The following is a 12,657-nucleotide window of genomic DNA, read 5'->3' on the forward strand; positions in this document are numbered from 1 at the left end:
CCGGGTACCAGTGCCTGCCACCGCACGGCCAGAGCCTGGAGCTGGGTGCCAAAGCCCAGGGCTGCATGGCTGGAGCCAGCACCTGCTGCTGCACGGCTGGAGTCAGCGCTTGCTGCTGCATGGCCAGAGGTTGGCACCCAGGGCCAGCTCTGCCACCACGTGGCGAGAGCTCGGGAACGGAGCTGTGGGTTGGCGTCTGCTGCTATGCAGCTGGGGCAGGAGATCAGCGCCAGGGGCTGGGGCTGCACGGCTGGAGCTGCAGGTCGGTGCCTGCCACTGCACGGCTGGAGCTTGGGACTGGAGCCAGGGGGCAGTGTCTGCTACCACACAGCTGGAACCAGAGGCCGGAGGCTGAAGCCCCACAGCTGGAGAGCCGGGGGTTCAGTACCCACTGCCCCACAGTCGGAGCCCGGGGCTGCTGCTGCTGGAGCCTGCCACCGAAACCCCCTCCCCCGAAGATGGGTCAAGAACTCACCTTGCTCCTGCAGCGTTGTGCCCCACCTCTCTCCAGAGGTGGTGCAGGGCACTGCACATCCAGGAGCAACAAGAAGGGAGTGGGATGGTCTGATGCTTTACTCCCTCACCCTCCCAATCACTGCCCAGGAGGCTGTCATGGCCACATGAAAACTTCCTGGTAGCTGCATTTGAGAAACGTTGCACTAGAGTGCTTAAGAAATTTGAGTGAGCCTAAAAATTTCATGTTCTTCCTGTAAAGCTCAAGTAGACTCAACCAGCTGCAAGTGGTGTCTTTCACAGACTGATCTGATTCCAATTCTTGTTTTTCTTTGCTCAGCTTTCTTTGGTGACATAAATGCTACTAGTGGTTGACCTTCTGTTCTGTGGAATATACCTGTGCTAATTTTGTGGTTTTTGCATTGATACTGTGTGTGCTTAGCAACTTGAGAATAGTACAGACTGCTTGAGGTGATCTGTTGCACTCCCATCTCCAATGTGTAGTATACACATAATTTCCCACTAAAGACAAAAATATGGGGTTACATCTTGATCCCATCTCAGTCAGTGGTCAAACCTCCCATTGGCTGCAATGGTGCCAGCTTTCACCCATGATTACCTAACACATTGGGTGCCATTAGGTATAAATATAAAGCGGTATGTTAAAGAAAGGATTATGAAAGCTAGAAATGACATTTTGTAATTAAATGTTCATTTGAAATTACGCTGCTTACAAGTTTAAGAAATAAGCTTTAGCCTATTCCAGCACCTCGTAAGGTTGCTGTTTATTGCCACATAGATCGGTTCCAGTTTCTGGATATTTAATTCTTTTTCCAGATCTGTGATTGTCCTCAAGTGCCACAGTGCTTGCTTCAAAGTTCAGAGACACCCAAGGAAAAGGATCTCTAGGGCACATTTGTGATAGGACAGCCTGCTGCCTTATTATGTGACCTTATAGAAAGTGATACAAGAAATCATCAAGTCTAGCCCCCTGCACTGTGTCAGGACCAAATAAACCTAGACCACCTCTGATAGGTGTTTGTCTAATGTGTTCAGAAAAACCTCCAGTGACAGCATATTCCAGAGCTTAACTACCCTAATAGTTAAAGTTTTCCCAAATATCCAATGTAAATCTCCTTAGCCGCAGATTAAGCCGATTACTTCTTGTCCTACCTTCAGTGGACATGGAGAACAAGTGATCACAGTCCTCTTTATAGCAACCCTCAACATATTTGACAACTGTTATCAGGTTCCTCCTCAGTCTTCTTTTCTCAAGACTAAACATGCCCAGTTTTTTAAACTTTTCCTCAGAGGTCAGGTTTTCTAAAGTGTTTTATCATTTTTTTGCTCTCCTCTGGACTTTCTCCAATTTGTCCACATCTTTCCTAAAGTGTGGTACCCACAGTTGGACACAGTACTCCAGCTGAGGTCTACCCAGTGCTGTGTTGAGCAGGACAATTACCTCCCGTTTCTTACATATGGCACTCCTGTTAATACACCCTAGAATGGATGTTGTCCAGGCAAATATTATAACAGGGTTCAAAAAAGAATTAGATAAGTTCATGGAGGATAGCTCCATCAGTGGCTATTAGTCAAGATGGTCAGGGACATAACCCCATGTTCTGAGTGTCCCTAAACCTCCAGCTGCCAGAAGCTGGGACTTGATGACAGAGGATACATCACTCGATAAATTACCTTGTTCTTTTCATTCCCTCTGAAGCATCTGGCACTGGCCACTGTCGGAAGACAGGACAATTGTTCTGACCCAATATGGCCATTCTTATGTTTGTATGAATTATATTAGCCTTTTTCACAGATGCATCATGTTGACTCATTCAGTTTGTAATCCACTATAAACCGCAAATCCTTTTCATCAGTTCTACTGCCTAGCCAGTTATTTTCTGTTTTGTAGTTGTGGATTTGATTTTTTTCCTTCCTAAGTGAAGTAATTTCATCTAGACTACATTTCCCTCGTTTGCTTATGAAAATGTAATGCAAGACTATGTCAAAAGCCTTACTAAAATCAGGTTATAGCTGCAAATCTACTGCTTCCCTCCTATCTATGAGGCCAGTATCTTAAAGAAAAAAAAGTAAGTTTTTTGGAGGGGCAAGGAAGTAGATGAGGTACAAGATGTGTTCTGTACCCTTTTTCACACCACAACTCTGAATTACTTCTGCACAGCACAATTCAAAACATTTGTTTCAATAGCCATCCTAGATGAGGTCAGTTTTACCTAAACAAGGCTATGTTTTTGCATATAGCTGAGCTGTGAGGGTTTTTTTATTGTTTTTTTGTTTTGTTTTTTGGCTCTGTTACTTTTATCATATGACTGCTTGGGGTACTTGCATGAGTTACACTAAGCATTTAAAAATATTATCATCTATATAATTAAAAACTCATTTGAAAGTGTTGAAAGTGTTTCTGCATTTACTAAATGCCAGGGGATATTAAGAAGCCTCTGAGTCATCTTGGGTCATTGTTGACATTCTCGTGCTTGCACTTGGAAGGCAGACTAACAGCTTTTCATTATGTGTGCAACGTGTGTGTGTGTTTGCGTTCCGTGGTGTGTGTATAGGACAGAACAGTTGGGAAAGTATATTTATACTAGAGTCATCATGCCTTCCCTTTAGGAAAAAATAGGTTACTGGTACACTTTGTACTTTATCCTGCAAGGTCCTGACTGCCCTCTCCTGTCATTTAAGTGGGAGATATGGTGATTGGCACCTCTATGCTTAAAAACAGGTGAGCATTTTATAAGGCTTCATGCAATTTAACCCAGGCTTTAAGACTTATGATTCACCAAATACGTAAAGTTTCAGTATATTTACTTCCAACAGGCACTGTAACAGGATTGGAACTTCATAGCCGTGGATGATTCCTTAGTATTCCTCTTGCTTTAAATGTTAATGGCAGAATGGGAAAACATGACCATCGTTGTACTCTGGCAAGTCTTCACACACACACAGGTTTGGTCCATACATACTCGCATGGACACAGAAGTTACAGGCACAAGGAAAAAATATATAGTAGTAGAAGGCCAGTAAAATGTTGGTGTCAGTAGCCCATTGTCTTGCTCAAAGAGCATTTTGTTCTTTTAGAGACATTGTCAGCAACTTTGTAAAAATTATTTTTTTTGTTTTAATTTTCACTGTTCATAATGCTCTATTAGAAGTCTGGAAACAAAATTTTCCCCTTTTGGATTCTGTCCTCCTCCTTTTGGCAAACTTTGATTGTCAGATGTCTTATTCAAAGAGGGTTGTTGTTCATGTCTGAGTAAAGTACAGGCCAGCAGCCAGTGAAATTCATTTTAACAAAAGTCAGTGGTTCAGAATGTTAAAGATTTTTTTAAGATGTGCTGTCTAATCAAATTTCATAGTATGTAACTGCATCTTAACCCTTTCCTTTGTAGTGCAAAGAGGTGTATACTTCTATTTTAACTGAGATTATGGGTTTTATGCTTGATTTATCTGTGAAGAAAATAAGTATACAATTTTTATCCCTGGACATACAGCATTGCAGCCTTTTAGCATACTACTGATCCTTGGGCAGGTTTCTGCCTTCAATCCTCCACATTTACATCCTAAAGATTTTCTTTGGATGAAAACTAGCCAAATAGTGTGTATGAGAGAGGCCTTCTTTTTTTAGGGGAAGTGCGGGGTTTCAGAGGGTCATCTTAGTTTTGGGTAACCCCTCCTAAAGCTCTTTAAACGCAAAGCATTGCATTATAAGTGAGCTGCTCCTAGTGTAGTGGTGGTGTTGGTCATTGTGCTACACATCAACAACTTGGGATGGATTGTGCCAAACCATGTGCTGATGTGCAAAAAGAGAGGACATGAGTGAGGAGGACAGAAAGAAGATTTCCCTGTTCCCCTTCCCTTATGCCCCTGAACAGGGGCCTGGAAGAATACCAGTGCTTGGATTCCACATATATAAGAACAACCGGAGTCTAGCACAGATCATTATTCTAGCCTGCCAAAAAGGGAGGGGTGTCTGCTGGTTGGGCAGAAGGGAGTACAGGGCTGTGGTCCCAAGCTCATCCCGCCCTACTCCCTTTTTGGACCATGTGAAATCTTGTATTCACGTACTAGATATGGTACAGGCAGCTGCTGCAAGGTGAGCTTCTCCACCCAGCTCAGCCAGTTCCTTGACCTAATCTGCAAAGAGCACTGTCTCTGCTGAAGTGATGTATACAGTCAGTCATCTAAACAGCTCAGTCCTGGACTTTTCCAAAGGGAAATAGTGTTGATGTTTTAGTGTGTGTGACAGTATATTGGGAAATGTCTGAAACCGCCAATCCCTCTTCAATTAGGATTTCAAGCACATTCATTTGGGAACTGTCCCACCTTATGTTCCCATAAAATTAGTTCTTTTGGTCCCTTTGGACCAAAATCATTTGCTCAAATGTATTGACTCTGGAAGCATTCAGTCCAGCCTAACTAAAGCAACTACGTCATTCGCAGCACAGGTGAGGCAGCAGCTTTTAAAAGAAAACTCCGTCTATGAATTTAGTTTAGGCCCCGGGCCTGAGAGATCAGAAGATAAGGACATCTCACAAAGAATATAAACAATATGTATTTGAAAACTTTTGATTACAGTTGTTCTTTCTAAACTTCCTGCTGGTCATGGCCAACTTTCAGAAACTGCTGGGATCATTTGCGATACGAGGAGTGTGAGAGAGTGTTGTTTAGTTTGCTGTCGACATGGCCTCCAGGAGATATCAGGCCCCAGGAAACACTTAAGTCCTGGGTGCCCCTTAGCTATATTGTTTTTCCTATCTCCTTATATATGTATAGTGCCTTCCAAGTGAGGATCTCAAAATGGCTTACAAATGTGAATTGATTAAACCTCACATGACATGGGGAAACTGAGGCCCGGAGTGGTTAGAAGCGACTTGCCCAAGTTCACATAGTAAGAGCCAGGAAAAATAATTCTTGAATCACCTGGTTCCCAGTCATGAGCTTTAACCATAAGACAATATTTTATGTACACCTTTACCTTGATATAACGCTGTCCTCGGGAGCCAAAAAATCTTACCGCATTATAGGTGAAACCGCGTTATATCGAACTTGCTTTGATCCATCGGACTGTGCAGCTCCGCCCCCATCCTCCCCCCGAGCGCTGCTTTACTGCATTATATCCGAATTTGTGTTATATCGGGTTGCATTATATTGAGGTAGAGGTGTACCTTCTTTCTTTCTCCTCCAAACCTACACACACAGAGGCCAGCATGCTCCCAGTGTTCTACCCCTGTGCTGAGATGACTGGTGGGATTCTTTGGATGTCTTTCAGTCTGTCCTGCAGTGCTGATGCTTAAATTTGCCAGCTGTAAATTCTCATTTGAAGATCACACAGTAGCTTCAATAACTAATGCTACCATTCAGGATGCAGGCAGGGCCCTTCTCAAGCATAGCCACCTGTCAGCTGATCCGATTAAAACTGTTTTTTTTCTTTTCTCTAATGAGTTCTTTTAATAGTCTCCAGCTGTTGTCTTTTTCTACATTAACTCTCAAAATAAAGCTGTGTATTTGTCTCATATTTGTTAAACTGTTCAGCGAATGTGTATGCTCTTAACACAGTTTTGTTCACTTAGATTCTCCCATTCTATATTAAAATCATAAAGGATCACTGTCAGATAACTTAGCCCCCAAATTAGGTTGTGTTCTTTTTTTAAAAAACAACTATACAAAACATATTAACGGTAACCTTTTCTTGTTGGTGATTTTTTTTTAATGATTTTCCATTGCAGGGTTTGCATCCCAAACACTATAGCATGATCCTATTGCATGAGAACCAGAAATGAATTAACTAATTTATTTTCAATGACCAAGCTTTGCGAAGTACAGATGGTAAATAATAAATAACATAACCGTGAAAATTAGATCTTGAAAATATTGTGAGTTTCAGCAACATAAGATGGTTTTGGTAACAGAGGTGAAGAGATTTGGATTTGATCAATGATTTTTAACCTGACACTTTTTCTTCCATTTGCTATATCATTCTGTGTTGCACCCCTTTTCAGTAAAGGACTATGTAGGGTAACCACAAAGTTTTGCTTCAGAATATAAGAATTAAGTCAGTTTTGTGGATGTTCAGCACTTTGTGACTGAGCATCTCAAACTATATTACAAACGTTAAGAAACTCCATGAGAAATTTAGGACCCAGGAAGCACTGAAGTCCTTGGTGTTAGTACTCTCAAATCCCATTGAAGTCAATGGTACCACAGGTGCTCAACACCACTGACTATCCTACTTATAGTAGGAACTAACATTAGGCACCCAAGTCTGAAAATGTTGACCTTCATTTTTGCAGCTAGTTCAAGCGAGTCCTATGCTATCCTTATGGCTGAAAAGAATATAATGTTTAAGCTCTTTTTTATTATTTTTTCAAAATACTATTGTGTCTAGTTTATGCCAGTGTGGCCATACTTTCCCTTTCAGCTCACAGCCCAAATGTGCTGTGTATCTCTGCAGGAGAAGAAATCTTATAGTGGAAGATCAAAATGGAAAGGTCACCAAGTCTGGTGTTTGTAAGCCCTCCTGGGTGTGGATGGCATTTGCCACAGTGACATTTCATCATCGTGTGGGATGGAACATTGCACAAGCAAAACAATGGGGACAAGGAAATACATGTTTTTACCAGGAGTCGGAAGCAGACCCATCACGAGCCAAATGTGAGGTACAGTGTGCATGTGCACACATCTCCATATACTACAGGGGAACATCACTTGTGCTCCCAGTAATCCTCCTCTACCCATACACCCTGTTGATCAGTGCCAACAAGACAGATGGAACTGACAGGACCATTCTCTTCCCCTTAGATTCTGACTCTAAAGGTGGGTAAGCTAGCAGGAGGGAGAGCTGAAGGCTACAGGCTCGCTCTCTCTTTCCCGGTCTGCTTCCCACGAGGAAAGGCAGGGAAGCCAATAGGGGGACAGCCCTTCTTGTAGGAAAAGGGAGGCACATGGAGCATCTTGGACACTATTTCTCCCATCGGGTGCTGGTACTGCCTCACCTACTTGTCAGAAAGGTGAAGAGTTTGCTCAGGAACAGATTCTGTTTGACATTCGGTGATTGCTAAAACTGATGTGTTCAATGAGGGTTTCTTCTGTATTGCATTGTTTGAAAGAGGAAGGGAACATTCCTTCCCTGAATGAGATATTAGCTGTTTTCCTCATGAGAGGCACCACTTGCGCGGGGCTTGCTTTCACAAGCCAGGAAGGGCATGAGTGGGATTTGCAAGTCTTGAAGACACCACTTTAGGATGTCCAGTACTACTTGATGAATGAATGTATTGAACTCCAAGAATGCAGGCAGGCTCTTAGTAGGTGGACATATGTGGAGTGGATCCAGTTTGTCTGCACCTCTTGCATCACGTTCTGATGCAAATGCACAAGCCGCTGTGATATTACACTTTCTCATGATTTATCAGTTGCTGGGATGATGTCAAAGCAGAACCTGTCTTCATTTCCCTCTCCTTCTCTTCCCCTCTCCCTAAGGTTGCGAGGTGTCCGGTTTTCGACTGGAACGCCCGGTGGAAAAGGGACCCTGGTGGCTCCGGTCAGTACCGCCAACCAGGCCATTAAAAGTCTATTTGGTGGCGCAGCTGGGGCCAGGGGCTAAGGCATGGCCTCCAAGAGATATTTTTATTTTGAAATACAAAGGTATTTGTTTCAATAAGTGAGTACCTTAGGGGTACTTCCATTTTCTTCTTAAAATATAATTGAACATTCTTCTCTTCAATTCCCCTTGCAGTGTTTTCTGCGCTCTTGACAAAAGGATTTCTAGAGACAAGGTGGATGAGGTAGTATCTTTTATTGGGCCAACTTCTGTTGGTGAGAGAGACAAGCTTTTGAACTATACAGAGCTCTACTTCAGGTCTGGAAAAGGTATCAGGGCTAAATACAAGATTGCCTAGATAGAAGTTTAGCATAAGTAGTTTACACACATTCTAAGGGACTATTCGAGGTGAAGTGACCCTTTAACACCCCTGTAGTCATAGGAAGAAAAGGGGGGCTAGTGGGTTACATATTGTTGTAATAAACCATAAATCCAGTGTCTTTATTAAGACCATGATTTTTAGTGTCTAGTAAAGTTATGAATTTAAGCTCCCAGGCTCGTCTTTTGAAAGTGTGCAGGTTTCCTTTGAGGATGAGGACTGTTACTAAAAGGATTTCTGTTAGTAATGTGAAGTTAGCATGATATGGTAAAGGAAATTACATTAAATAGTTCCCAAAATCATGATGGCTTCTGATATTTAGCTGATAAACTGTTAATACTAGAAGAAAACCAGCATTCAGAGTATTGGAAACAAATCTGATGTTTTCCAGATGTGTATGTGATGTTAAGCACTTAGTTTAACAGATTGTAAATAATGGAGTTTAAGAGCTTTGCCTCCTTCAAACAATCAAACAAAATGGATAATTAAATATTAGTTAGAATGGTTTTTTTTGGAACTCAAAATTTTGATTATTCTTAAAAAGAGCACATCAGACTTTTTTGGGGGGTGGAGTGGGGGTGAGTAACAGGCATTTTAAATGACCTAACTGCATGTTTTTAAAATCCTTTGTGTGTGTGTGTGTGTGTATAGAGTGGAAAACAGAGAAAGTTACGGTAATTAGCTTAGAGTATGTCTACACTACGGGATTATTCCAGTTTTACAGAAACCGGTATTTGGAAACAGATTATATAAAGTCGAGTGCACGCGGCCACACTAAGCACATTAATTCGGTGGTGTGCGTCCATGTACCAAGGCTAGTGTCGATTTCCGGAGCGTTGCACTGTGGGTAGCTATCCCATAGTTCCCGCAGTCTCCCCCGCCCATTGGAATTCTGGGTTGAGATCCCAATGCATGATAGGGCAAAACAGTGTCGCGGGTGATTCTGGGTAAATGTCGTCACTCAATCCTTCCTCCATGAAAGCAACGGCAGACAATCATTTAGCGCCCTTTTTCCCGGGATTTCCCTGGCAGACGCCATAGCATGGCAACCATGGAGCCCGTTTAGCCTTTTGTCACTGTCACCGTATGTGTACTGGATGCTGCTGACAGACGTGGTACTGCAGTGCTACACAGCAGCATTCATTTGTTTTTGCAAGGTAGCAGAGACGGTTACCAGCCTTATTGCACCATCTGCTGCTTTGGAAATTGGCGATGACGGTTACCAGTCCTATTGTACTGTCTGCTGCTGTCATGGGTGCTCCTGGCTGGCCTCACTGAGGTCAGCCGGGGGCGCATGGACAAAAATGGGAATGACTCCCCAGGTCATTCCCTTCTTTACGTTTTGTCTAAAAGTAGAGTCAGTCCTGCCTAGAATATGGGGCAAGCCTACTAAAGAACCAGAGAGGACAGCCATTCCAGGTCAGAGCCCCAGATATCCCGCAGAAATGATGAGCTCCATGCCATTCTAGGGGGTGCCCCTGCAACAACCCCACCCGTTGCTTCCCTCCTCCCCCACCCCTCCTGGGCTACCGTGGCAGTTATCCCCCCATTTGTGTGATGAAGTAATAAAGAATGCATGAATAAGAAACACTGACTTTTTAGTGAGATAAAATGAGGGGGAGACAGCCTCCAGCTGCTATGATATTGCAGGCAGGACTGAATCTCCATTAGACATTAAAGGGGAGGGAGAGGAGCGCAGCCTCCAGCGCTATGATATTCCAGGCAGGACTGAATCTCCATTAGACATTAAATGGTGGGGGGAAAGAGGAGCACAGCCTCCAGCTGCTATGATATTCCAGGCAGGACTGAATCTCCAGGAGACAAAGCTTAAAGAAGGGAATGACCGGGAGTCATTCCCATTTTTGCCCCCCCAGGCTCGAGGCCAGCCAGGAGCACTCATGGGATGATGAGGACGGTTACCAAGCCTATTGCACCGTCTGCCATCAGGGAGGGGAGGGGATGCTGCTGTTCAGCGCTGCAGCACCGTGCTTACCAGCAGCATCCAGTAGACATACGGTGACATTGAAAAAAGGCGAGAAACAATTTTTTCCATTTTCTTTAAGGGGGGGGAAATTGACAACATATACCCTGAACTACCCGCAACAATGTTTTTGACCCTTCAGGCATTGGGAGCTCAGCCAAGAATGCAAATGGTTTTCGGAAAGTGCGGGACCTGTGGGATAGCTCGAGTCCTCAGTCCCCCGTCCCTCCCTCCATGAGTGTCCATTTGATTCTTTGGCTTTCCGTTACACTTGTCACGCAGCACTGTGCTGAGTCCCTGCTGTGGCCTCTGTCTATCATAGCCTTGGAGATTTTTTCAAATGTTTTGGCATTTCGTCTTTTGGAATGGAGCTCTGATAGAACAGATTTGTCTCCCCATACAGCGATCAGATCCAGTATCTCCCATACGGTCCATGCTGGAGCTCTTTTTGGATTCTGGGACTGCATGGTCACCCATGCTGATCGGCGCTCCACGCTGGGCAAACAGGAAATGAAATTCAGAAGTTCGCGGGGCTTTTCCTGTCTACCTGGCCAGTGCATCCAAGTTCAGATTGCTGTCCAGAGCGGTCACAATGGTGCACTGTGGGATAGCGCCCGGAGGCCAATACCGTCGATTTGCAGCCACACTAACCCTAATACCGATTTCAGCGCTACTCCCCTCGTCGGGGAGGATTACAGATACTGGTATTAAGAGCCCTTTATAGCGATATAAAGGGCTTCGGTGTGTGGACAGGTGCAGGGTTAATTTGGTTTAACGCTGCTAAATTTGGTATAAATGCGTAGTATAGACCAGGCCTTACAGTAAATCTTAAGAAAAAATCCTAACCACATCAAAATATTATATATTTTTCTTAAGATTTGCTGTAAGCTTAACTCTCTACGTTTGCCACTGACCAATACATTTACTTGCTTTAAAGTACATATAACCTCATAAGATAATATATTGTACTTGACTGCTTTTGGGGGAAAAAAAAAGTTTAGTGACCTCGAGGCTGTTGGTATGTGTTTTTTTTTTAAAAAAAAACAACAACAAAAAAACAACCTACAACTGGAAATATTTAGTGAGCTGTATAAAAGAGTACAGCTATTTAGTTTGACTTTTCAGTGAAGCCAAATTAGCATTTCCCTAGCAAACCATGCTTAAACATGGTCCTTGTTAGGAAAGGCCCAGAATGGTATCACTGATCTTTATAGACAAACCCTAACTGTGTATTTAAACCAATTGAAATCAGAATTGTTTTGTTGCCAATACGACTCTTTTGGGGGGGGAGGGGAAGGATTGCAGAGGGTCATCCCTCTCCTTATTGAAATTTTTGGAACCCCTTACTGCCAACATATTGCATGAATTCAGATTGTGGGGATAAAAATGACATTTTTATCAGTAATTTATAAAATAAACTGAATTTCTATCAAACCCTGTAGGGCTTGATAAGCTCTAAAAATAACCAAACCTTGTTTTTTTAGTCCATTACCCTTTTTTTCCAATTTATGGATTGCTTTTCTGTTTGATGCCACTGTGCACTGCCAGCAAAGTGTGAAGTAAACTAATATCCTATTCTCTGAAAACATTGTGTTTTACAGAACCTTTCAGAGGATTTTAATCAAAATCCCAAGACGCTTTAGTTAAGAGAATCAGGGCTTGGCTACACTTACGAATTTGCAGCGCTGCAGCAGGGTGTGAAAACACACCCTCTCCAGCGCTGCAAATTGCGGCGCTGCAAAGCGCCAGTGTGGTCAAAGCCCCAGCGCTGGGAGCGCGTCTCCCAGCACTGTCCAGCGCTGGTGCTTTGACTACACTTAGCGCTTCAAAGCGCTGCCGCGGCAGCGCTTTGAAGTGTAAGTGTAGCCAAAGCCTAAGTCTAATCTGTGAGCTGCTGCTAACTTTTCTGTTTCTTACAAAGTATTCTTTAAAAAAGCAAGTGTGGCTTGTGTAGATTAGATTTTAGCAGGTATCCTATATTTCTGACATTTTCACAGAGGCATTCAACTTAAACACTGCATAAGTTTATTAAGTACCATTATACTGGAACATTATATGCATGTTTAAACATGCATATTTGGCCCATTATCTTTATCTTTGACCAGCATTGTCATTACAGATTATTTCTCTGCAGTGTCCTTTTACTTTGTGTGCGGATTCTTCCTGCAGATTCCTGCAAAATGGTTTCCATTATAACTACCTAGTCTTCTTTGAGTGCTGATTCCTCTATATATAACACTGTGAGGTGTGCGCATGCGCCTGGATTTGGAGAATTCTTGCAAGCGA

General features: G+C 43.1%; 1 protein-coding gene across 1 annotated transcript in view; it reads left to right on the top strand.

Annotated features, from left to right (window-relative positions):
- The window catches only part of UST (uronyl 2-sulfotransferase), a 271,049-nt gene that overhangs the window by 173,844 nt on the left and 84,548 nt on the right, over positions 1-12,657 (top strand). The window lies entirely within an intron of this gene.

This window comes from Mauremys mutica, chromosome 3 (genome assembly GCF_020497125.1).
Source record: "Mauremys mutica isolate MM-2020 ecotype Southern chromosome 3, ASM2049712v1, whole genome shotgun sequence".
In the NCBI taxonomy this organism is placed as follows: Eukaryota; Metazoa; Chordata; order Testudines; family Geoemydidae; genus Mauremys; species Mauremys mutica.